We start from the raw sequence: 26207 nt of genomic DNA, 5'->3' as shown, positions 1-26207 counted from the left end.
TCAAGAGTAAAATAAAATAAAAGACAGCAAAGTATTTTTATTGTCATTTGATTATTTAAGAAAATGAACCTCCATCAATCGGTTTCAATTTGTTTGGATTATTTCATTTCACCATGAAAATAAAAAATTCGCTCTTATCATAAAGCATTCTTGCCTGTTGTTTGACATCCACACATGGAGAAACAAAAAGTTGGATTCCCATAGAGAAATGCCATTGCGGCGGTGAAGGACAATCCCTTTGTTTATGTTGAGTGGCGACATCTACTATTTGTAAGTGGGCACGTGAAACTAAGGTTATCTGTCACCTTGCCGGAGACTTGAGCGGGACAGTACAGCTTCCCGATGCAATGTAGCGTTTTCTATGCGGAGGCGTACGCCATTAAGATGGCTGTTTCCATCCCGAACATATCGAACGAATTAGTAATTCTTACGGACTCTGCAAGCTGTCTCCAGGCCTTATAAGCGGGAACATCTAACTAAGCACCCGTGGATTCAGGAAGTGGAGCAAAATTCATCCGCCGGTATCAACGGAAACATCGAAGCTGATCGGTTAGCAAACATGGCGAGTACACAAATCCCAGACGATGATGCGTTGAGAATGGTTATGCAGAGAATACGGAAACGATGAAACGACCAATGGTTCGCGTCCAGAGACTCCAAGCTGAGAGAGGTCAAATACGACACGCACAAGTGGACGGAACGGGAAAGCACTTTCCGACCAGTGAGTGCTAACACGGCTAAGAATTGGTCAAACGCGGCTAACCCATGCGTTCTAATAGAAGAAAGAAGCCCCGTCCAGTTATTGTGGAACGGTTGCAGATATGCGACAAGTGATTTTGCAGTGCAAAAACTACGAGAGTCAACGACAAGAGAACGCAATTGGCACAGCAAGCTAACGAGATGCTCTAGGAAACACTGAGGAGCAAACCACCAATTTGCTGAATATGCTACGTCAAACTGTACAGTATCGACATTTTTTAAGGATGCAGAGAAAGAAGGAGTATCGGAGATAAGGAGCAGACGAAATCCGGTGTAGCGGCAAGAAGGTGAAACAGATAACGGAGCAAGGAAGGAAGGAAGGAAGAATGTGAGAAGAAAACATGTAACAGGATGAAGATCCAAGAAGGTGAACTGAGCTGGAGAAAAATGATACGATCATGTATAGAAGAAAAAGCTTATGAAAAACACAAAGTGGATATTGGATGTGAAGAATAAGAAGAAACAACGTGAATTGTGCAGAAGTAGAAGAAGAAAAAGATGATGAGAAAACGGAAACGGAAAACGAAGCGGAAGAAGACGAAGAAGACCAAGAAAGTAAAGTGGAAAATAGAGAAATAAAAAAACTACAAGGGACAGCCCAATGATGACGTAGAACTACGTATATAATAAATATTTTTGTTAACTGCAGCAAGAACTTGTGTTTTGTGTACACAGAAAAAAAATTGTTGAATATTACATCCAAACTGCTGCAACCAGGCCAATCCATCGGTTGTGTAATATAACGTTGTACGATGTACATCGATTTTGCGAACAAAATTACATCCATTTATGTAATGTTGTATCTGCTTTTTGCTATTACATCATTATTTCATACATCAGCTTTGATCGATATTACTATTTTTTGGCTGTGTAGGAATAGGAATTTTAGCGGGGTTCTCTCTGTTTATACTCTTTAGTATGACTATGATTGACCTGAAAAGAACCTTTTGATATTAATTTTATTTGGAACATATTCAGAAAATCAACTCTTTTGGAAAATGTTGGTGGCCCTGAAAAGTAGTAAAGCCTTTGGAAGATGATGATGACGTGTAGGCAGCTGCGTATTATGTGACGGCATCACGGATCACATTTTCTCGGCACACCTCCAGCACACCTCGGGTTTCCTCGTACATCAGACCGGAGATGAGCTTGACACCACCACGTCGAGCCAGGCGATGAATGGCAGGCCCTGGATGTTATCACACGATGACATCGACACCGATGTTTACAGTTGAACGGATGAATCGCAACTAATGCGAAGGCGCAGTTAACTACCTGTTATATAGACAACCAGCTCTGCCGGTACCATATTTTCTCGCTTTCTATTGGCTATACACAGTAACCAATGAGAAGTGAGAAAATATGGTACCGACAGAGCTGGTTGTCTATATAATAGGTAGCTAAATGCTTGTGTAGTTCTGAATATGGCGATGAGTGTGCAAACTATTACGCAATTTCGTCCTACCTATTCGCACGCGCCAGAGGATCGGAGGCGAATGCCACTTCGACTTGTTTCGTCTACTTACTACTCTCTGACGACTGTGCTGGGGAAGCAGCATATGCATGTAGGTAATTGGTGGATTTGTTAGTTAATTCGACGCTTTTGGACAATGCTGGACATTTACCAGTTTTTCAATAGTTTATTGTTGAAAATCAACATTCGAAAGCATTGTTATCGATGCGTAGCCATGTTTCTGATCGATTGATGATAAAAATATTGAAATTGGACCAGGGGCAGCTGAGTTATTAACGTTCAAAATCTTTCTTAATTTGTTACATGTTCCATTTTCGGTTTTTACGAAGTGTACCCCCATATAGAAATCAAAGACGTAGTCCTACGTCAAAAGGCGACAACTAAGGAAAATTAGAGAAGACTTGAAGACGTAGGAGCGGAGAACAAGACAATGGAAATAAAGAAGGATGAGGAAAGAAGATGATGAATAAATAAGAAAAATAAACAGACGTATGGAGAGAAGAAAGAAAAAAATAGATCAAATAGTGAAGCACATTCGAGGCATAAAATTTCTGATCACGCCTTTCTTCCCCAGTCCCCGGTCTATGAGTTGATGGGTCGATAGGGTCCAGGTGTGGGAGCGCCTCCCTGACGTCGGTAGTATTAGTACTCAGCACGGAAAACAAGATCGACGGAAAACAAATAAAAAAAGCCATTCATGACGCTAGAGATGAACTAGCCTAAGGCTAAAAATCTCTTAAATAAAGAATTAAAAAAAAAAACCATTCATGACGCTTCCGGGGCTGATATTTGAAAACCTTTAGCGCGAGAGGCATGGATGCTAGCCACTACGCCGAAACCTTACCATGTACAAAATGAGTTACAAGTAAAATGCTTAACTATAGGAAAAAAACGTGACGCAAGTTAGACCAGATTTAGTCGATTTTGTATGTACAGGGTTAATGTAGACTTTTAGGAAACATAATTTTGGATTTTACTTGAAGAACACAATTTGTCAGAAGTTGAACCAGTTGGTGAGTGTGCGCTTGAAGTGAAATCTAAAATTATGCTTCTTAGAAGTATTTTTATATACAAAATCTTCAAAATGCAGTCAATGTCTTTTGACCGATCATGGTTTTTATAGGTCGAAATGTTTCTCAAATATTCCAACCATATTCAAACTCAAACATCAATGAAAAAAGCTATGAGCCCACATTGGGCATGCATTTCAAACTGTTTTCCCCTTGCAAATTTTGTTGAACGACTGAACAAGCAATGTTCTCGAAAGATCCACGACCACGAGTTAGGAAATACTCAATGGAAAACACGTTCGGCCATTTTACCCATCGGGTGCGTTTTGGACTGTTCAGTATGGGAGCAAAACAGCGATTTGGTTTTGAAATATTTGCTAAGCAAGTGAATATTACATTATTCATGAGCAACTATTTAAACCAACATTGCCATTGGGTGAAAAAGCTTAAATCTATAAAGGCTCGGCACAAAGCGATTAGATTGAACCAAGTTAACGCTGGTAAGGCGAACCGCAAAATGTAATCGAGGGCATTTAGTAAACCTTTCACATATAATAAAAGGTTTATGTGCACCACAAATGTCACCGTTGATTATTGGTTTCAAAACCCTATTCCAGTGGAATAAATCTGATTCCTGCTCCAGTCAAGCGGTGATTAAAGTCTATAATAAGAAAACAAACTTTCTTCGTTTCAGCACTCCCCCGGCCAGTCCCACATGCTTGAATAGCTTAATTAGCTCGCTCACTTAATCGTCGAGGAAGTAGGCACCGATCGTCCAGTGTACAGTGGTTTCGTCTAGGCAAAACCCACAGGGCCTCATGCTGTCGAAATATAGGTCTATTTACACGCACAGGAAGTGGAAGAGAAAAATCCCAATCCGAGGAGAACTAACCAAATATAAAGGTAATCATACACCCTTGCCTGGTTTTGTGGGCCAGCGAATGATCCTGAAGCTTATAATTTCCCATTCGTCACCTGCCTAGGATTGGCCCCCTGAGGAGAAAAACTTGAGTAGAACCTGAAATTGAGTAATTAAATTTGCATAATTCATTTATGTTTGGCTTGGGAACCGCTAATAAATGAATAATAAATAGTTCTAATCGTAAATACAAACGGTAGATAATGGTAAGACGATACTGGAGGGTGATGAAAGTTTTCATATTAATACGTTACAAATGGCTTTAGTGAGAAAAAAATATTTGAATTTGACCTAACACTACAACTACAAGTAGAACAGTAACGCTAGGTTTTCCAAGGTGCCAAGCCAGAAATCGCCAGACAAATAAATTTAAAATCCCTCAGAATTCACAAATCCCATCTTCCAGCAAGGTGTAGGCAGAAGGCATCAGTGCGGCAAATCAGACAACAGGACATTTTCTTCTCATCCTTCGAAATGTAGGTACCTACCTTGTCGGAAAAGTCTGAAGTCGGATTTTCTTCGATGTGCCGGCGATGGGAAGAAGCACCAGCAGTCCACGTGGAAAAACTTCCATTTTTTGCTAAGTATATTCAAATTTTATGCAGATCCAATACGATTTAGGAACATACTTTAAGTATTTTCCTGTCGGTTTTCTTGGTTTGGCAGGAGCCTTGGTTGTTGATTGTAGAGTCGAACAGAAAGAATTTCAAGTGCAGCTGACGAGTGATACAAACATCTCACAATGACAATTTCATCCACCTACATTCGTGTTTTGTGTTAGGTTGGATGATACTGTGCACTGGTTTTGTATCGTTTAATATTTTTTTTAAATTCAGGTGTCAATATGAAAGAAAATATTCCTTTCAATTCATTTGAACTCTCTTAAAGAAAATTCCAATACTCCAATTGAAGTAACGCTACTTACTTCAGTGTTCAGTGGCCAACGTTTATGGTTCCATCAACTTCTTAACCCCTCCAGTGAAATCAAACTGAGTCGGGGTAGCAAATGCAAATTCCATCCGTCAAGATAAACAATCTCCATTGCAGTCCGATGAATCCTAGTTTCCAACTTCCTCTGGTCAAGTTTTGGTGACCAGAACGAAACTCTCTTATGCTAATAGAGCAATTGATAGCCATCACTTGGCCGGTCGATTGATTGCCTTCCATACGTATGTAGCACATTTTCACTCCAGAAGACCAATTTCCAGGGGCAGTCGATTTGAGGCGCAAATTGAAAAAGGGAAACCACACTTTGGTTGAGGAAAAAAGAACCTTTGGGAAAACTACGGAAAAGGAAAGCTAATTTGAAATGCTAACATTTGCAACAGTTTAAACAGTGTGCGAAGAAGAGAGGGTAGTAAAGACTTACCTCCCCAAGAAGGCGATCCTTTTCTGCTGAAACTGGCAGTAACCGACAAAGGAGCAAATTGGATAAACCATTTTCAAATTAACTGTACACTGGACGAAATCAAATCAGCATAGAAAAGCCATTCTCGGTTCAGCGGAATTTCCTTGCCGGCGCACTCACACGTGGTGATAAAGTGGTGCGGATTTGTTTCCCGACTTGGCAGCTTTATCGCTGCTGGCTGACATGGTTGCCCTCGAATGACTGCTGTGTGGGGACATGCATTCTTTTTGCAGCCAGAAGCGGAAAATATTTATGTTAGCAAACATAGTTATTTACAATTTTCTAATTTCATTACATTTCATTTCTCCACCTATTTTTTTTTATGTCGTCCAACTTGTTGTTTATTTTTATTCCCACATTGGATTGAGCTCGAAGAAAGTGGCTGTCCGAAAATGGAAAAGAGCGATAAATTTTCTCGGCGATGAGGAGGGAAATGACAAAAAAAAATTCATGACTCGAGAGAGTTCTTACAGAGAAATATATAAAAAAAAGGGGTTGTAACATCTCTGCGAAACATAAATCTTCTGGTAAGCACAAACTATTAACGTTGCATCTTCTCAGGGAGAGAATATTCTGCATACTTGTGAATATAATGTTCGCGCTCAACTTGAACAGGTTCTTGGGTAATTTTATAAATTTCGTTTATATAGCCTCAAACTATGACATGAACGCAACCTCTATATAAATTATTTACCGGTAAATTCCATCGTCAAATTCCTCTTCGAACTCATCAGCTTGATTAAAAATATTGGTTCAATTCTACTTAAAACCCGAGCCAAGATCGAGGTAGGCCATGCATTGAAACTGACGTTGTTTGTTTTTCCTGCTGCTATATTTTTCGTGGATTTTACTGATTATTTAGCAAGGGGCAATACAACTCAGGTGTCATTGAAAATATCATCAACTATTGTTAAATAGATACATTTTTTAGAAGCTTATACATGTAAAAGATAAAGATTTTTGTCCTTAACTATGTTTGTTCTACGGATACTTTTGTTTTAAAGTAAATGAAAATGTAAGACATATTTTGGTATATTCAGCCGAGGTTTCCACCCCCTGGTATTTAGTGTTAATTTAGTGTAATAAATTTGTAACTCCTTGAGCTGGTGGATTTTTAACGCCCGGAAATTGAATCAATAATTTCACGTATGTTCATAAATGCTATTGTCGGTTGTTTAAAACATTAGGAACGATGGGATGTTGAAGATTGCCGCTAGTAAACATACCGGTTTTATTTAGGAGGCGGATTTTGGTGATATCTGCCTGATAATATTTTTATTATTTTTTTTTTCATCTGACGGTGTCTTTATGGAATGATGGGAAAAAGTCGTTTGGGTTGGCTTAAAAATCCCATAACTTCTCAAAAAGCAATACCTAGGGACATCCCACTCTAAACTTTAGATCTAATATCAATTAAATAATTTTAAATCCCCCGTTAATATTCTTAAGTATTTTTTAGTATTTCAAACCAAGGTTATATTTCCATCGTAGTAACACTTGATTTTTATGTCGGGTTGCTATTGTAGTTGTTTTTTGTTGACTTTTTGTATGCTAGATCGAGCCGTTCGTCATGTATTTTTACAAATTCATATGAAATTTCATGTATTTTTTTTTTTGTTTGTTTTCCGTCGATCTTGTTTTCTGTCGATCTTGTTTTCCGTGCTGAGCACCAATGCTACCGACGCCAGGAAGGCACCTCCCACACCTGGACCCTACCTATCGACCCATCAACTCATGAACCGGGGACCAACGGCGTGATCAGAGATGTTATGCCTCAGAACATCCCAGCGGCGCCGAGGTGAGAGGTAATCACGCTTACCACTACACCACCGGCACCGCTTAAATTTCATGTTAATGGGTAAGTATTTTTACTATGTCTAGAAATATAATAACTTAATTTATATTTTTCAGCGATTCACAATGTGTCACAGAATCATACGAAGGAATTCAAGCCGACCAACCTTCGTGGGGAAAGCGCTGCTAAATCGGCAGGAGTGCGAAAACGTCTGATCGAAAGAAAGAAGAAAGTTTGACGATATTATAATAAATAATTTAAATCAATGTATTGCTTTCATGGGTTCTACGTAGGAAAAACATAATAGTTAAATCCGATTATTTGAATCATTCCCATAATAGTTTCATTGTATCGTTTGACCATACCGCTACCGTTGTTTCGAATTTCCCAAATTTTTGCCTGTATAAGCTAGTCTGCAGCTAAAATTGTTTGTTGGCTAATCAATCATTATATCAAACCGTTTTTTTTACAAAAAATGATTATGAGAACATGAAGTTCATAATCGATAAAGGATATAAGCTACATATATTCTCCCGGGAAGCTTAGAGAGAGCTGTGCTGAAATCATAAAACGGTTCAAAATAATTTAAAAAGAGGTGTTTGTGCAAACGTCCACTAGCTGTGTTTCTAGTAGGGTTGTGTGTTGTATTGTATCCCTATACACTATCAATAAATATAGTAGTATCTCCAATACCTCAGCCATGGCAGGACGATCAAGCAAACTGTGTCTTTTATTCATACATCCGTAAACACAACGTAGGAAAAGTTCTGAAATCATAAAACGGTTCAAAATAATTTAAAAAGAGGTGTTTGTGCAAACGTCCACTAGCTGTGTTTCTAGTAGGGTTGTGTGTTGTATTGTATCCCTATACACTATCAATAAATATAGTAGTATCTCCAATACCTCAGCCATGGCAGGACGGTCAAGCAAACTGTGTCTTTTTTTCATACATCCGTAAACACAACGTAGGAAAAGTTCTGCACGTGCGCGATCAAGAGGTTTGGATCAAAAGGACATCGCGGTTTGGATCAAAAGGATATGCTTAGATCGTATTCAGCTTAGCGGCTTTGATTATCTATTCTCTTCTGAAATAAAATGTACTGCATTTAGAAAGTGAAAAGCTACGAACGATTAAAAAAAAAACAGCAAAAAAGGTTATCTTCCATTTAATTCCACTTAATTAATTTTGGTATCCATGACAGATACGTATTTCGACTACAATGTGCAGTCTTCATCAGTGTCATTCCCACTAAAGAACTTATCAAAATCTAACCCCCTTAAGTACTCATCCCCTAGGTAAAAAAGTCAAGATCATAGGTATAAAAATGAAACTACAATGTGTTGAATCGGAACCTACCTAACTAATAAAAACCAAAGATTTAAGTAAGCTAAAGGAGAAAAATCTATACAACTCTCTAATAAGGAAAATCCCCAAAGGCTTTTATACCTATGATCTTGACTTTTTTACCTAGGGGATGAGTACTTAAGGGGGTTAGATTTTGATAAGTTCTTTAGTGGGAATGACACTGATGAAGACTGCACATTGTAGTCGAAATACGTATCTGTCATGGATACCAAAATTAATTAAGTGGAATTAAATGGAAGATAACCTTTTTTGCTGTTTTATTTAGCATTCCGCTAACAACCCAATTTCATTACTTCATTACGAACGATTAGTTAAAATATTTGTTTATTTTTCATTTTGTTTAGATAGGCTATAGTCATCGACACTCGGGCAATAATCTAGCGGACGAAAAGAATAATTATATCCTCGATTATAACGCAAAACTGAGAACAAATGGATTGTACTCATTGTACGCTGGGTTCTCTGCTTTGTTTGGAACATCGGAATCTACGACGATTACAGTCTCCGTTGGGGTTTGCATCTGCGCTAGCTGCTCCAGCTTGGATTGGTTGTAGCTGGTGGTTTTCGGAGTTTCCGGACTGGGTAGGGTCAGTCCGATGCTCCAGGGCTTCTTTTCGGACGGTTCCTTTTCGATTTGGTCGGCTTTGTTTATTCTTCGGACCGCTTTCTGTCGCCGCAGGTGGCAGGCATCTAGTGGGCTAGCTAGGACGAAACGGGTAAGTGATTGACGGAGGGATTTAGCACTTTTGGCGGGTTCCGGTGTTTTGACTTCACGTTCGTTGATGTTGGTGGATTCTTCCAGGATGATGGTGGTTTCGACTTGTGCGATTAATTTTGGCGGGAGTTGTTCGATGAGAGTGTCTTTGTAGAGATCGGATGCGGGGTCGTCAGCAGCGGTGCACGTTGGCGAGGGAATTTTCGCTTGTTTGGATTTCACGCTGGAGTACGCTTTGGATGATACTTCTGGGCGCTCTCCAAGATTGCATCGATCATCTTGTCTAGTGTGATATCACCCATTTCGGACGAGTTGAGTGATGGTTCCTCGTCGTTGAAGATTTGGTTGTTGTTGATTGTTTTTGGTTCAGCATGGCGCTTGAAGCTAATCTTGCTGAACCGAAGTTCGGACAAACGGGAGGATAGTTTGGTTAGGCCTGGATCTGGTTTGTCCGGTGGAGGTGCCGGTGCGATGAAGGGTTTGGATCGGGTCGCTGCTGAAGGTTGATCGTCCGGGAAATAGCGGCCTGGATTCTCAAAGTGGGAGTCAGTTAGTCCGAGACCCCGCAAGGCTAGAAATGGGACGTTTTTGACACTGCAAGGGGAGTATTCGATGTCGAGCGTTGGTAGAATGGATTCATAGGGTAGGTTTGTGTCCTTTTTGGCGGTTGAGGTGATCGCACTTGGAGGTGACACAGGAAGGGTTCGCTTGTGACCTTGAGGTGTGATGGAAATACGGCAAGGCGTTGAGTTGGGTGTTGCTGACGTCTCGGAGAGCCATTGAGATAGGAAATAAAAATGACAGGATTCTCAAGTCTATCAGACCAGAATGAATTCTTTCTGGAACAGCACGAACAGATTACACCGAAAACGGTCCGTGACATATACCTAGCTGCTCTGCTCACGCTGTTAACAAAATGAAGGTTAATGTCTTAACAAATTTTCCAAGCTCCACACAATTCTCCTGACATCGGTAAACAAACAGATGAAATCCTTGTAGCAACCGAACAAATAAACGAATGCTAGATATTTCTTAAGTACTTGTAAGTATTTTTAGATATCTTAGATATCACTTAGAACTTTTTTTGTATACGGAGAAAATACAAAGTTTAGAGTGGGATGGAATACAATACATTACAAAAAATCACAATCGTGGACGTTACATACAACAAACATGATGACAACATTATACTAAGATACAAATTTACAACTAGAGTAAAGTTGAATGGTCATCAATCATTCGAAACAGTCTTTGTTGACAGTGTAGTTGAAGCGAAAAACTTTTTTTAAATTGGTGGGGTTATGTACAAGACAGACCGCATAGTTGATTAAAAATACAGTAGATGTAACCTGTTATTTCGGTCCTATGTACATATTTCGGATTTCATACTATGGTTTATGGTGTCTGTTGATTTTTTCCTTGTTTTATGTGTTCACGAATGCTCATTGTGCCCGTTTCTCTCCTATCTTTAGAATACTGTAACTTCTCTAAAATCAAACGCTTGGTTTCCAATAAGTAGTTGCTTGGTACAACATTAATTGAATATAAGGGGCATTAATTTATTGAACTTCAAAATCAGAGCAAAAGCTCATATCCAGGTTCTCCACATGTTAAATGTTTTGATAGTGTCGAACATATGCAGTTCCAAAGGCTTGATTAAAAAAATAATTTGAATTTCCTACCTCGAGTTAAAGGACTCTCTGCAGCGGTCTTGGGTCGTCTACCTGACGATCCTTCTTACGCACAATTTCTCAATAATTGCTTATTTTACTTCGAAGAAGTATTTGTAGAACGCGGGTTCGTAATCACGCAAGCACTCCTGAGCAGGCATGGAAAATCATTTGCATTCATTTCGTACATTCATTTACATTCATTTGTCTCTAACTTTTTTCAACAACAAAGTTCCGTAATGTATGAAGCTTTTGTAGGTTTTATAATTAGCTACAACTGTTGTCAACAATACAATCTTATGCATATCCAACCGCGCCGAAATAAAATAAAATTTGAAATTGGTTTATGAACTAAACATCGAACAATTGAATAGGTAGGGTAAATGTTGGCTTCGGCACCCATTGACTGTTTTCGGCAACCAAAATTTAAACGATAATTTCACTATGTTTTCCCATCAACACACTTCCCTGAATGTATTCAAACGATTCTTTAGTCTTTCAGCTTCAATCTGATTATATTTGTACGGGGGGCGACCCCGGCGTAGTGGTTAGCATCCATACCTCTCACGCCAAAGTCACGAGTTCTAATCTCACCCCCGGACAAGTCACGAATGACCCAAGAGCGTTAAAGTGACTATAATTAAAAAAAAAAAAAAAAAAATATTTGTACGACCGAGCAATCCTATTATGCCAGATTTTTCTTCAAATGAAGTATACGCACTACAAAATGGGGCTGATTTCGAGTTGCCGATAATAGAACAGCTGGTTAACACGCAGTTCTAATGGGAAGGTTGCCGAAGAAAAAGAGGCTGCCGACAATAGTCACACTCACCTGAGAAGTTTAGAGCGTTGTAAAAACGCTTTCAAACAGTTTTGAAGAATTCTGTCGATTGCAATGGATAGAAAAGCAAGCAGCAGATGAATGTTAACAAACAGACACGTGATATATGTGCGTAACGCTGACAAAATGCTATTAGAAGTGCGGACGCTGCTTAGATTGACGAGAATACGTAAATTCCCCTATTTAAGGGGAAGCTCACCGGCCCAAAAATAAAAAAAATATTTTCGGTACGTTTTTACATTCTAAAAATATTGGGAAAAATTATCAAAAATCCAAGAAAATCAGTTTCTTCCTTAGATTTTTGTCAAAAATTACATGCAAAAAAATTTTTTCTATCCCATCATGAAAAAAAATTGGACTCTCAGAAAAACCGAAAAGTTGATGTTTTGTGGTTTTTTGAGTCCAACTTTATGCCATAATGACTTATAAAACATGTTTTTGCACGTGAATTTTCTTTAAAAAATTAGAAAAAATGTGATTTTTTTAGATTTTTGATACTTTTTTTCAATATTTTTAGAAAAATCAAAGCGTAATTTTTTTTTCGGAGCGGTCTGCTTCCCCTTAACTACACACTTAGAAATAACTAATTTTACATGTGATGGAATCCATCTTTGACATTTCATCTCTTATGTCAAAGATCGATTCCGTCACGTGTAAAATTATTTATTTTTAAGTGTGTAGGTTACTCAAAATTGGAAGTTTCGAGAAAAACAAGTTTGAAAATTCCACTTGTTTTCAAGAAGATGGCATAAGGTTCAAAATAGCCCAAACACACATTTTCACTCTGTATTAATATGATATAACTATCCTATTTAGCGGCACCGATGACGTAGTGGTAAGCGTGACTGCCTCTCACCCCAAAGGGTCTGGGTTCAATCCCACTCGGCGCCGCCGGGATTTTCTGAGGCATTCCGCCTTCCTTCGGAAATAAAGTAAAGCCGTTGGTCCCCGGTTCATGAGTTGATGGATCGATAGGTAGGGTCCAGGTTGGGGAGCTGCCTCCAGGACGTTGGTAGCATTGGTGCGGAAAACAAGATCGACGAAAAACAAATCAATGAAAAAGAAAATATTGTATTTCTCGGGATGATCGAGTTTCACATTTTCCATGTGCTATAGTCGAAAAAATTGAATTTAAATAAAAACCTTCTATTTACTTAGTTGTAGCACACAAACCATTACGTTTTCTGTAACGGTTTGTTCTGAGATAGTGCAAGTTGAAGTCAATAGAAACGAAGTTTTTTGCCAGAAACATAAAATATTGTAAAATATGAAAAATATAAATATCTTTTTTGTTTGTTACCCTTATTTGACGACCTTTTGATATGTTATAGAGCTTGACAAGAAGAATATTTTGGTATATTCAACTCAAAACCTCAAAATTTCAAGTTACTTGAAGCATTAACCCTTAAATGCGCAATGTTATTTTTAAACAGCATTGCCAAAAATGTAAAAACTTTTTTAATAACTAGATCATTTATTTGGAAGATTCAATTGCATTTGCTTTATAGAGCCAATAGTTCATTGTTCATTGTCTGTAACATTTCAAAATGATCAAGTGTAAAATTTATCCATTTTAAATCATTTTTCAAAAACAAAACAAAACAGTGCGTTTACGGGTTAAGGGGACGATACATGTATTTGGCTAAACATCCGAAGTATCTCTTTTTTTACATACTTTGCACAAAATATACTTTCTGAACCAAAAATCTCTATAATAAAGATTTTCAAAAACTTTCTGAACCACGCCCTAACAGCGTTTCCCGCCGTTTTTATTAATGGCTTGGAAAGAATCATTTTTGCAGAGGATTTCGGATGTTAATCTAATCGCATATATAGCGGTACCAGACATGTGCCAGATCGGGATTCGAACTCACCAACTTCCAGCACGATATAGCTCTGTAGCAACGCCTTCACAGACTGAGGTAAGAGAGGTAATATCAAACCATTATTTCCTAGGAAAAATATATTCAACAATGACCAAAGTTTGTGTTTTACCACAAAATATCATATTATTGGTCCCGAACAGAAGGAAAAAAGTTATTGTTTATTTGTTCCCTTTCAACCATCCGTAACGAAAAATAAGTAAACAAGCATAAATCTAACAAATGTCTTGGGCAAAGTTTATCTAGGATTGGCCACTCGATCGATTAAAATCGTATACAGATAAAACTATATAGGATTCCAAAGGCGACGACGGTGCCCCATGTTAGCTTATTGCATCTGCAGAAGGAGTCACCCTCCTCATTGGAAATTTATATCAACCGAATGCGAACGGATATTATAAACAATCATAAACAAACAAAGCAAAAATTATACTCTGTTTCTTTCGGATTGGTTGGCAAATGGAACACCCGCAATCCTTCTTACCCTCTCTTGGCATGTGGTTTTGTTGCCAATGGCTATTTTTCCAACTTTTCTTCGCCTTTGAAATCCAACCAAATGCTGAAAGAGATCAAAGGACGAAAAGATGCACATCGTAAAATGGACTGCGCTTTACGTAAGGGTGATATTTTGACTGTTGTCACTGCTAGATGAATATTTTGCTGAAACAAGTGTATTTCCGAAAGTGTAAGAAATCTTGTTTGGACACTTTTGCAATGTGTAGAAAACAATAACTTGCAGGTCAAACATCTGAACAAACTATGCTTCGTCGAAGACCGCAAATCGTACACTTTAAAGTGTCTGTGGCCAGTGGTGAGTACGGGTAAAATTTTATGAAAAACGATTATCACAATGATCATTTAAAAATCATATGAGCCAACATATTATTGGAAATCAACGTTTTAACGCAATCGATAGAATTAATTTCTGCTGAAAAAAGCTACCAAACACAGACGGAGCATAACCTGACATCTATCACTTCAGCAAAGAGACTGCAAAGTCGAAATTCTCATAAATCGTCAACGATCATTCAGAAAATATGACTCCAATCAATATTCGACTAGCATTTATGTAAATTGCCTGCAATTTCATGAATAATTAACACCTTAAATCTAAGTAAATTAAGATTATCCATACAATCTATCAATCAGAACAAATTTTACCAGTGAAACAAGTTCTGTATGACAGTGACAACCGTGGCGCGTTACCAATCAGAAAATAATTCCAGCAACAAACATTTGACAGTTATAGGGTAAATGACGGTATGAGGTTTGACAGTTATAGGGTAAATCATGGTAATTGGATAATCGATGTCCCTGAGCGTTATTTATTTTGCATAATGATCACACAGAGAACAGACGTCTAACTTCGGTCAGAAACATATGTAAAGATAAGTGGGAACATCGCTGTTACGTGGCGCTAGCATCTCCTGATTTCCTCTATAAATTTTCCACTTTCGACCAATTTGACGCTAGTATATATAAATTTTCTGTTGAAAAAATTGCCCCTTGGCGCTACTGTAACCTAGTGTCTAGTGTAAATTGTGCAACGCCAGCGCCATCAGGTTGACAAAAAAAAATTCAAGTGGATAAGTCGCCGTTAGTGGCGCTTAAGTCGAATAAGAATCTTTTCACAAGTTTCTACAGAAATTTTGTTCGAGCCTCAACGTCTGTTCTCTGTGTTTCAACGGTGTTGACCAGCATTTTCAGCAAAACATCAAAATAAGTACAGGAATCCCTCGAATAGCGTGGTGGTGCCATCCATTCCCGTAATTTATCGGTCCTCCATCCAATTGAGCTGATTTTGTGTATGTGATTAGGGTCAATCATATACCTGTCACCTACAGAAAATCAGCTCAATTGGTTGGAACGCGGCACATCTCACCGCACTATTCAGGGATTCCAGAAGTTGATAACACTAGTTTACAGCATATTTGAACTTTGTTTGCTGGTGTTCAATTCCCATGTAAAATCTTGTGCTGAATCCAAGAATGTAGTCAGAAAAAGTCTCATTTCCTACTGAGATTAAAGGCGTCAAAATAATTGATATAGCTTTATTACAGCTGGAGATATTTGTATTTTAGAAAACAAACTTTTTTTTAGTGAAATTTATTTTTTGAGTTGTATCTAGAAAACTATCCTACTGAGATTTCTTCTGACTACATTTTTGGATTCAGCACATTTTACATAAGGATCATAGGTCAAACATTGAAGTTCATTTTTATTTTACTTTTATTTGTAAACTAGTGTAATTATGCAGGTGCTAAGTAATCTTAAGGCAGCTTCAGATAAAAATAACAGTTTGCCTAAAAGAATTTTTCCTAAACCTTCACAAAGAAAATCGTAGAAACATCTCCCAAAAAAGCATACACGTTAAGACCATAAACTATTCGCCTATGAGTTTTGCCTTGCGAAACTCAGCTGCGCAAGAATCACCGATGAGTGTTTCGGTTCAACAATTCATTGCTTTGTATCATGACGTTATTCATTGTTCTTAGTGGTGTTTCTGCACAAAACAACAAAACAAACATCTCCATATATTATCAATTGACGTTTGACCGGATTTTATGAGCTTAAAGATGGAATGAATTGTTGGCGTTTTAAGTGTGATTGCATGAAAATGCATGCGAATCTCTAATGTGAGATTTGGTTGCAAATTCGCACGTGAGTTTATTCGCTCAGGAGTGCTCAATGAATGAGATTTGAGAACGAGAAGAGCGATTCTATCTAAGATGCAAGAGCAATTGTGTTTTGCTGTGGTTAGCTGCGTGCACGCTGAGTAGATAGAAACAAGATTGATGACAATTCTGAAGATTTCCTGCAAAAAGATGATGCGTGATGCAAGTAGGTAGAAATGCAAGAATTTTTTTTTTTTTTGAAGATTGATTTGCTAGTGTGAGATTTGTTGAGCATCTAGAATTACGATTTAGATGTGTCGCCAACCTTGTTTGAGAATGATTTTCCGAATACTTGATAGTTTACCCATATTGGGCATAAAGCGGACAATCCGAAATATGGGTAAATTTCTAACCCAAATATGGGTTTGCATAAAACTAACTCATATATAGATCATATTTACCCATATTTGGTTTAAAAAATGTTCCCATATTTGGGTTTGTTACACCCAATCTGATTAAAGATCAGATATATATGGCATATCTGATCTTAGCGTGTACATCAAGACCCCTAGGGCATCTTCGCCAATTCTGCAACCAGTAAGATTAGAAAAGCGTTTGTACATAATTTACACCCTATTTCCAACGTTTCTCGAGCCTCCAGCGATGGAAGTGAGTTTTACCGCCAATTGCAATGTGCGAAACAACCTTTCGCCACATCATACCTATATGGGTAGAGGCAGTCTGGTTGGTTGGTTTACTGTAACACTATCACCCACCACTCTCAGTGCAAACCTTTTCGGAATGCTTTTGTCTTCTTCTTGTGTTCACCCGCAACCTACAGCCGACTGTTGTTGATGCGAACCACTCCCCCATTCAGAGGGTGGAGTGCAACTTTCTTTCCGAGCTCGCTGCTCAACTCAGCCACCAATAGTAGTGGTGCCATAAATTTTCTCTACTTTCATCATACTACATGCTCTCTTAAACTGCGAAGCGCGAAGATGAGCATGATAGCATCGCAGGATAGCGAAGCTGTTGGTTGAGAGTGTTTTTCACATCGTACGTGCAATACAGGCGGATATGTCATCGGCAGACCCTGCCACTTGTATAACGTACAAAGATAGACTCTTATACTTCCGTAACATGTTGTCTACTTATTACTACAATTTATTCCTCCTGGTTTATTTCGTTTCTGTTGGAACTTATGTCTGCTATTAGTGATACTATAAGCACTTCTACAATCATTAATTGATTAATTGAGTTGATTATTAATGTTTTTTTATGATAAATCACAGCAGTTGTTTAAAAACAAAAGAAACTAAAAGCAGAGTTGTTTATGCAAAACTTGAAAACATGAGTCAACATGTCGAGATTTTCATGCTAAACCGACAAGGTCGTTGAATCTTACTCAGGGTCTGTAGAAAATTGTGGACTGCTATCTCTCTTCTTCTTTTTAGGCTTTATTACGTCCCCAATGGGACTATACGTCAGCTCTCAACTTTTTCGAGCACTTCCACAGTTGTTAATTGAGAGCTTTCTAAGAATGTGCCTTTTTTTGCATTAGTATCTATAGTGTCCCAAGCAACACGGCTTGTCATAAAGAAGTTGCAAATACTTTTCAATTACTTACGTATAGAATCAATAATACTTTAATTTACATCATTTAATACATTTATACAACTTAAAAAGCGCAAGACACGGAGCTTGTAAAGCTAAATACTGGTTTTAGAACAAGTTTTGGAAACATTAAAAAACCAGCGGCAAAAAATTAAAATTAAAAAAAATTGAGCGTGGGATTAGAACACAGGTCCTTGGCGTGATAGACCTATTACTTCCTAACTAGACCAACTCCACTTGATAAAAGTTTTATAATAAGTATCTATCATGTTCTTGCCAATGGCATGAAAATTATATTCTCGTGCAACGCTCTTTATAACAAACCTCCGAAAACCTCATAAGAAACTGTCAATCACTGCGTGAAGAGACAGTCCGGCTCAATGGCGCCGTCAATGTCGTGTAAATTTGTTAATCTAGTGTCGAAAAGACGATCGAGGATCACCCTAAGCACTCTGTTTTGTTCCACCTGAACTTTGTTCCTGTGAGTTTGAGCACTTGATTTCTACACCGGCGCAGCGTAAAAAATTGCAGGTGCTATGATTTGATTGTAGACAGCCAGTTTGTTAACCCTAGAGAGGCGGGATCTGCGACAAATCAGTGGATACAAACACCTAACTAAGCTTGAACTCTTAACTAACGTCTTTTCTATGTGCGAGCGGAAAAGTAGCTTCTCATTGAATACCATTCCAAGGTATGTGACTTCGGCAGACCACTCAACCCTTGTGTCATCCATGATTACAGGATTACAGTACAAGATGGAGCCGGTTTTAGTTTGGGAGATTACCGATGGAGGAACATGATCGCTTGTGTTTTGGAGGCATTGATTTAGATTTTCCACGTGGTGGCATAATCAGCAAAGGTGTTAAGGCATCGTTGAAGTTTGTTCGTTATTTCACGAGGCATCCTTCCTTTGAAGGCTATTGCGGTATCATCTACGAACAGAAAAAACACGCAGCCATCTCCGAGGGGAGGAATGTCGGAAGTGTAAATGCTGTAAAGCAAGGAGTCTAACAGACTGCCTTCCGAGACTCCTGCTGGGATGGAAAACGTGTCTGAAAGACAACCATTCAACGATACTTTAACGGCAGACCTTTGCTTGAGGTAGTTACGAATGACCAAATGTAATGGGAAGTTGAAATTACAAAGCTTGTACACAAGTCCATCATGCCAGACATTGTCAAACGCCTTTTCAACGCCTGATAGTTTAATTTGTGAAAAAAAAAATTCAGCATATTGTTATCTTAGATTTTGTGAGTATTGTCCAGACAGTTCGTCAATCAGTTCGGATTTCGTCTTTGTTGCGTATAGACGTGCGCGTGTTTCACTCCCGGTTGAAAATTGGGTTTCCTTCGAATGTTTAGACGCGTGTGTGATTTTGGTGCTTTGAATGCATGCAGAATTATTGGCCTTGCATCATTTCAAACATGCTTGGCTATTTTGCAAAGATTATAATTATGTTTTAATAAATTCCACGGCATTGTGATCAAACACAGCAAGCTAGCGAAAATAGCGAGTGAAAGAGTGATGATTGTGTTAGTGAGGGTTTACGTGTAGCAAGCTTGCAACATGCAGTTGGAAATATCTCGAGTTTTAGATTGTTGTGTGTGTGCCATATTCTGCTGCGTAGAAAGAGCTAGGCTTAGACCCGGTTACTACGCTGTGCACAATAATCTTATTGGAAGCGGGATGAGAAAAGATTTCAAGGACTGTAATGTTTGATGAGGTGTTAATATATATATCTAGACTAACATTTGAAAAGGGCGTAATTCCAAAATGACCATATCGAGAAAATCGCTTCTGAATTTTGATGACCTAAAAATTAATCCTATTTCACGACTTTCCATTTTCTGGATGATTTTATAAGCTTGACATATAGTTAATATTGTAATCTATCATCATGCATCACTAAAAACTCAAAAAAAGTTTTATTTGTCGTGAAATCGAGAAGAAAACATCATACGCCCTGATAATTTCATACATGTTGTTACCCCCCGGATCATCCACCCTTTGAACTGCCAACACTGGTGATACGCCGTGGAAGTACACCCTCGGGATTTTTCGTTTGTTGTTACGCCTTGGTTCTTCGTTCGCAAATTTTGTGAGAGTGGAATTACGCCCGGAGATTTTTTGGTCTTCTTTTTGTTCGTTGTTTACACGTGAACTATCAATCGGATGCATTTCAAATGAATCGGGCGTGACTAGATACTACAGACTCAATACGTTTGGCATATTAAAACGATATAATTCGTAGTTCTGGTGCAAGGCGTAACAACCAGATGCATCATAGAGTTAAAAGTTGGAAATACGCCATGTAAGAAGAAACGTTTTTGATGATTTGAAGTGATATTTTCTTCTACATTTTCGTGTTTATCGAGTAGTTTGTGAACTATTCTCTCTATATGTGGCAAAATATGGTTTGTTTACATTTTGGCTCTTACGCCCCTTTCAAATGTTAGTCTAGATATATTTTTTTTTTTGCCAATGTGGATGGCAAAACGCGATGAGTGCGTCGTGCTTTAGCCAAAGACGGTTGCTTCTCGGTATCGTTCTATGCATCAGTGACATTCGCAAATAGTGTAATAACAGTGAAAATGTTGAGAAACAGAATTAAAAAAAATAAGGAAAAGAAACCGAAGCGCGGTGCTATGTGTGTGCGTCGTATTATTAAAGCTGAGATGTCTTCGTGTGTATGTGAGGTTGATAGTCGGTTTGGTTTGGATTAGCTAGACACGCAGCAGCTCAGGGTACACGGCAGAAAATTTGGTGAGATTGTTCCTTTACCTTTTTATCAAATTTATAACTTTTGCATGCACTTTCGTTATATTTAATTGGTTTTGTGGCGTCATAAGTCTTTTTTTTTTCTCAGCCTAATATATTTCTATTGGAATGGCATTTATTGTTTGTACATTTTAATCCCGTATTTATTACTAAATAGGTTGGGAAATTTTCTTTAGGTGCACAGCAGTTGGAGGCGTTGAAGCGGACTGACTTTTTTTTTTTTTTAGAGTTGTTTCTGGAAACGTTGTGCTACAGAATGGGTTTGTTCGAATCTTCGAAACTACAGCAATATTTTTGATCGGTGGTTGTTGGAATCTTTTCTTTTTGCTTCTCGGTGTTTTGATTCTTCTTTCCAAACATATCGACAGTGAGCATGCATAGGGGCGTAGGCGCGATGATCGATTCGCTGCGTCGGCATCGAAATGATTCATTATTCTCCACAATTATTATTTTATTTATTATCATATATTGCATTTCACTATATATTTCATAAACATTAAATTTTTAACTTTTATATTCAAATGTATTCTTTAAATTAATGCTGTTTTTAACACCGGCTGAAAGATGTAGCGGCAGCATATCTATTGGAGCTCTTCGAAATCATCGTGATGTCATGGATTCCTTTGCAACATATCGGATGAGATCTTTCCTTTATTTTTCTCGTAATCCTATTTTTGTGTTAGTCATGTTAATTATACATCACACTTTACACTTTACATTTACATCCTTACATTATTAGTAATTTGAGATAAAAATATATATTTGCTTAATATAACCTTAAAATTTTAGTGTTACATCCACTTGATATTGTGAGCTGAGGGAACATAGAGCTGCATCTTATTATATGTAAAATAATTATTATTTTCATTGCAGAATATCAACTATTTAATCTATATAAATTTATATTCATTTTATTTCATATTTAATGGTTTGATATATTTCATTTTTCCACAACATATATTTTCATTGTATAAATAAATACTGGGTTGGGAGGGAGCATCAGGGTATCATTTGACCTGGGACTGGACGATGGAGTGGTATGACAACCGGAGTCTAGGAGGGAATAAACACTATCATTTTCTTTATCCTACCGATTCGATTGTGGTGGTGTGAATTCTACTTCAACAGTTTCAGTGAGATTGACGCGCCCTTCTTTACAAACCATCCTGTAGGAAGCTTAATAAGTATTGCGAATTGTGTTATTCGATTTGTTGGATCGTATCGTTGGAAGGAGATTCTTAAATTCCCGTGGATTTCGTGTAAGTGTCTCTGCTTACGGGTCCACACCTCCGTTTTTGGCCCTTCATACAGCGATATTGTGAATTCAGATCGGTAGCTCAAATTGATCTTGCTATTAAGTGGAGCTGCATACAAGACAAGATCTTTGAAGGGATGGTGGCTACCTTACATACATTACATACACATTGTCCAGACAGTTCGTCAATTGAGGATTTTTTGTCACAGCTATTAGAAGAAAAAAATATTGATCAACTGTTATTCGAACAGTGGATAAGCACTGATTGATGTGGCATTCATACTATTGTGAAACAGCCTGAAGATTTTGTTTCATATTTTTGTGAAAAATTACTAAAATTGATACCGCAAGCTTTCATTAAAACAGAACAATCCAACTTTTTAAATACAACGAAAAACAATTTGCAAGTGATTTGTGATTTTTCTGAAAATTACTTATTTGTACTGCTGGATCACAGAAAACAAACGTTGATGCTCGAACAAAATTTCTTTAAAAACTAGTGTAAAGATTCCTATTCGACTTACTAACAGCCACTAACGGCGACTTCCCCACTTAAAAACCCGCTTTGACAACCTAATGGTGCTGACGTTGCATAATTTATACTAGACACTAAGTACTGGTAACACTAAGTGGTAATTTTCAACAGAAAATTTATCGATACTAGCACCAAATTGGTCGAAATTAGAAGATTTATAGAGGAAATCACGTAATGGCGACGTTCCCATTTATCCTTACGCAAATTTCTGACCCAAGTTAGACGTCTGTTCTCTGTGCCAAAACTGGCTGACGGTGAGTTCCTGCCAACCTGTAATTTAACGCCTAGACATAGTGTAGGATCTTAGTAATCTGGACAAATCAAAGTAGCCTTGATTAACTGTAGTAATAAATAACGTGTATCAAATAAAGCATTATCGTTTGGAACACCGAAGAGTGAAGACCTGTTTTACTACTCTAGGAAATTCGAATACAATGGCCTGGCCAATGGTAAGATTCGGAAATATTCAAACAAACTCTGAAACAATGGGCCACAAGGTAGTTCCTAGAGAGGAAATTTACCTGATACTTGTCGGGCTGGTTGCTAGGTATTTGTTATCACCACGATGACGATTCAGTGACCCACTCTTAAGCTGGGTTTAGATAGGGCAAGTCAATTGATCAAGTCAGTTGAATTCAACTGACTTGAACACGAATTGAACGTGTAAACCATACCATTCAACTGACTTGATCAACTCACTTGAATTGAAAAAAGTTGAACCAGGCTCAACTTTTCAAGTCAATTGAATTCAACTGAGTTGATCATTTGACTTGCCTAGTCTAAACCCAGCATTAGGCATGAAGTACCGTGCCGATTCAAATTTCGGACACTTAAACTCGAATTTCGGACACTTTTAAAAGTTGATTATATCGGTCGAATATGATCCACATGTCTTGTAAATTTTAAATTTTTTTGACTAGTGCCCTCCACGATCATCTAACATTATTACTTTGTTTCTAACTGGATGTAATATTTAATTAAAAATGAAAGTGTCCGAAATTTGAATCGGAACGGTACGTAATATGAATTTTTTTACTGCGAAACCCGGAGTCGGCGGTTGATTCTGATAAGTCATGTTGTTTGATATACTGCAATACTAGATCCCGGAGTGCAGGTGACGAGACCAATTCATCGAATGTCTCGGGGGAGATTATGGGACCTGCAGGAGTCAGAATGAATCCCACCATGGCCGAATGATTAGAGTTGTGTTTACTGAAGTTGAAGAGGTCTAGACCCCGATACTCTTATTTTAGTAAAGCTCTCATTGATCGATGGTAGTATGCCAATGTTATCGAACCTAGCAGAAATGCAGGATGGATTCTAAAATGGAAGGTTGAGCGGAAGATTGTTAAATCTGAGCCAGTAAGAAACCTGAGTTATAGAACCTGCCTATAGGATGATTTCTATAACGGCTAAAGCCTAGCCAGTGAAAAACCTGTGCGGATGACCCCATTATATTAGAGTGTTGTTTGTTTATATAGCGAAGTCTAGGCCAGGAATGATTCTTCGCGAGGAAATATATATAATCATTCATTATAAATTTCATTGCATAGGTTACCAACCTCGTTCCTCCGTTCGTTGAAGAGGCCGAAGGTTCCACGGCGCTCCGTTGGGAAAAGTGGAGAGAGCATTTCTATGCTTATTTAGCGTGGAAAGACGTAGAAGACCACGAAGAAAAATACAAATCCTTGATGCTATTCGAAAGACCGGATGTCCGGAAGATAATCTCCAAGATACAAGCCGACCATGAGCATGTTCTTGGTAACCGGTACAACGTGGCGATGCAGCTAATCGACGAATACTTCGTTCCTCGGGTTTCGAAGACATACGAAACGCAGAAGCTTCGTCAGATGACACCCGGTCCGAATGAGAAACTTGATACATTTGTTGTTCGTTAAAAAAAAGCAGGCGACCTACTGCGATTACGGTGATCAAGCAGACAACATGGTTGCAGACCAAACAATTGCTACTACAAAAGACGTGCAGCTTCGACGGAAATGGTTGGCAAAGAATTACACTCTAAACCAGGTTTTAGCAATAGGCCGCAGCCACGAGTCAGTTGATCTTCAACTTGCTATATGGGAAACTGTCGGAAAACCCAATCCAGACACGAATAAAACTAAAACCGAACTAGGTGAATCATCTATAAAATCAACGCCGAGAGGAAGTTTCGAAACCGATCACGCTGTGTCCGGTGCGACAGTCGTCACTAATCAAGCGATCCTTCATGTCCAGCAAAATCCGAAAAATGTCGAAGCTGTAGATAAATCGGACATTTTGCACGTTGCTGTTTCCTGAAGAGGAAGCAATCAAAGCCGGTAGTATATCAACAAAAGAAACGATTCGTTCGAGAAGTTCACGAAGCTACTGCTGAAAACGGAAACAACAAGGATGATGCAGTTTTCAACTTATTTCATCTTGGTGGAAAACGTACCGTCAGAATCGAAGTCGGAGGTGTGCCTTTGATGTTCATAACCGACACCGGCGCAGACGAAGATATCTTAAGCGAAGATGACTGGCGCATCCTTAAACAGGTTGGATTCGAGGCCTATGCAGTCAAGAAAGGAAGCTCGACAATTTTCAACAGCTACGGATCAAACAAACCACTGACAGTTTTGGGAGATGTCGAGACCGAAGTGAAGTTCTGCAACAAGTCCTTTAATACGAAGTTCTACGTGATTCTTGGAGGTAAATGGTCACTCCTCTCGGGAAATACGGCAATAAAAAAACGTTTGGATTAATTAGGGATTGAAGTATGCATCAAAATTGATAAAACTGTTCCACCAATTCGTCAAAGTTTACGTAGAATTCCATTTCCGCTTGAAGAGCTCACTTTAAAAAAAGTAAAGGAGCTTGAAAATCAAGATATCATTGAACGGGTTTACGAAGCCTCAGAGTGGGTTTCACCAATGCTTGTGAAACGGAAAAGCTCTGATGAAGTTCGCATTATTGTTGATTTACGTGAGGCGAACAAAGCTGTAATTCGTGAAATTCATCCTCTACCTTGATCAGATGACGAAAAAGTTAGGTGGGAACAACCTATTCACAAAACTGATATCAAGCAAGCTTTCGTCTTGAAAAAAGAATGTCGATACATCACCACTTTCATTTCTCCAGTGGGACTGATGAGATACAAGCGATTAATGTTTGGTCTCTCAGCGGCTCCGGAACTATTTCAAAAAGTAATGGACATGAAATTTGCTGACTTTCCATGGCTTATTGTGTTCATTGGCGATATTTTGATCCCTGAAAAAGATAAATAGGAGCTTCTTGCTAGAACTAAATTGGTTTATGAGCGTCGTCGTCAATACAATGTATTTTTAAATTCAGATAAAGTCGAGATTTGCGTCGAAGAAACTTATTTATTGGGATTTCACATTATCGGAAACGGTATTTCCGTTTCCCGTGGAAAGTTAGAATTGATCGAGAAAATGCACAGTCCAAAATCAGCTGAAGAGCTACGAAGTTTCTTGGGTCTTATCATGTTAGATCTACCTCGTGCAACGTGAAGTTACTGTATGCATTGGAAACTACTCATCGTACTGTTTCTCGAACAGATCAGGAGTTCCA

General features: G+C 38.3%; 1 pseudogene; it reads right to left on the bottom strand.

Annotated features, from left to right (window-relative positions):
- Positions 1 to 492: 492 nt before the first annotated feature.
- On the bottom strand, positions 493 to 10226 carry LOC135699057 (uncharacterized; annotated as a pseudogene).
- Between the last annotated feature and the right edge of the window lie 15981 nt (positions 10227 to 26207).

The sequence above is a fragment of the Ochlerotatus camptorhynchus genome, unplaced genomic scaffold (assembly GCF_037179485.1).
Source record: "Ochlerotatus camptorhynchus isolate MF236.1 unplaced genomic scaffold, CSIRO-AGI_Acam_v1.1 ptg000009l, whole genome shotgun sequence".
NCBI lineage: Eukaryota > Metazoa > Arthropoda > Insecta > Diptera > Culicidae > Ochlerotatus > Ochlerotatus camptorhynchus.
The sequence above is the reverse complement of the archived record's forward strand: the minus strand, read 5'-3'. Positions and strand labels throughout refer to the sequence as shown.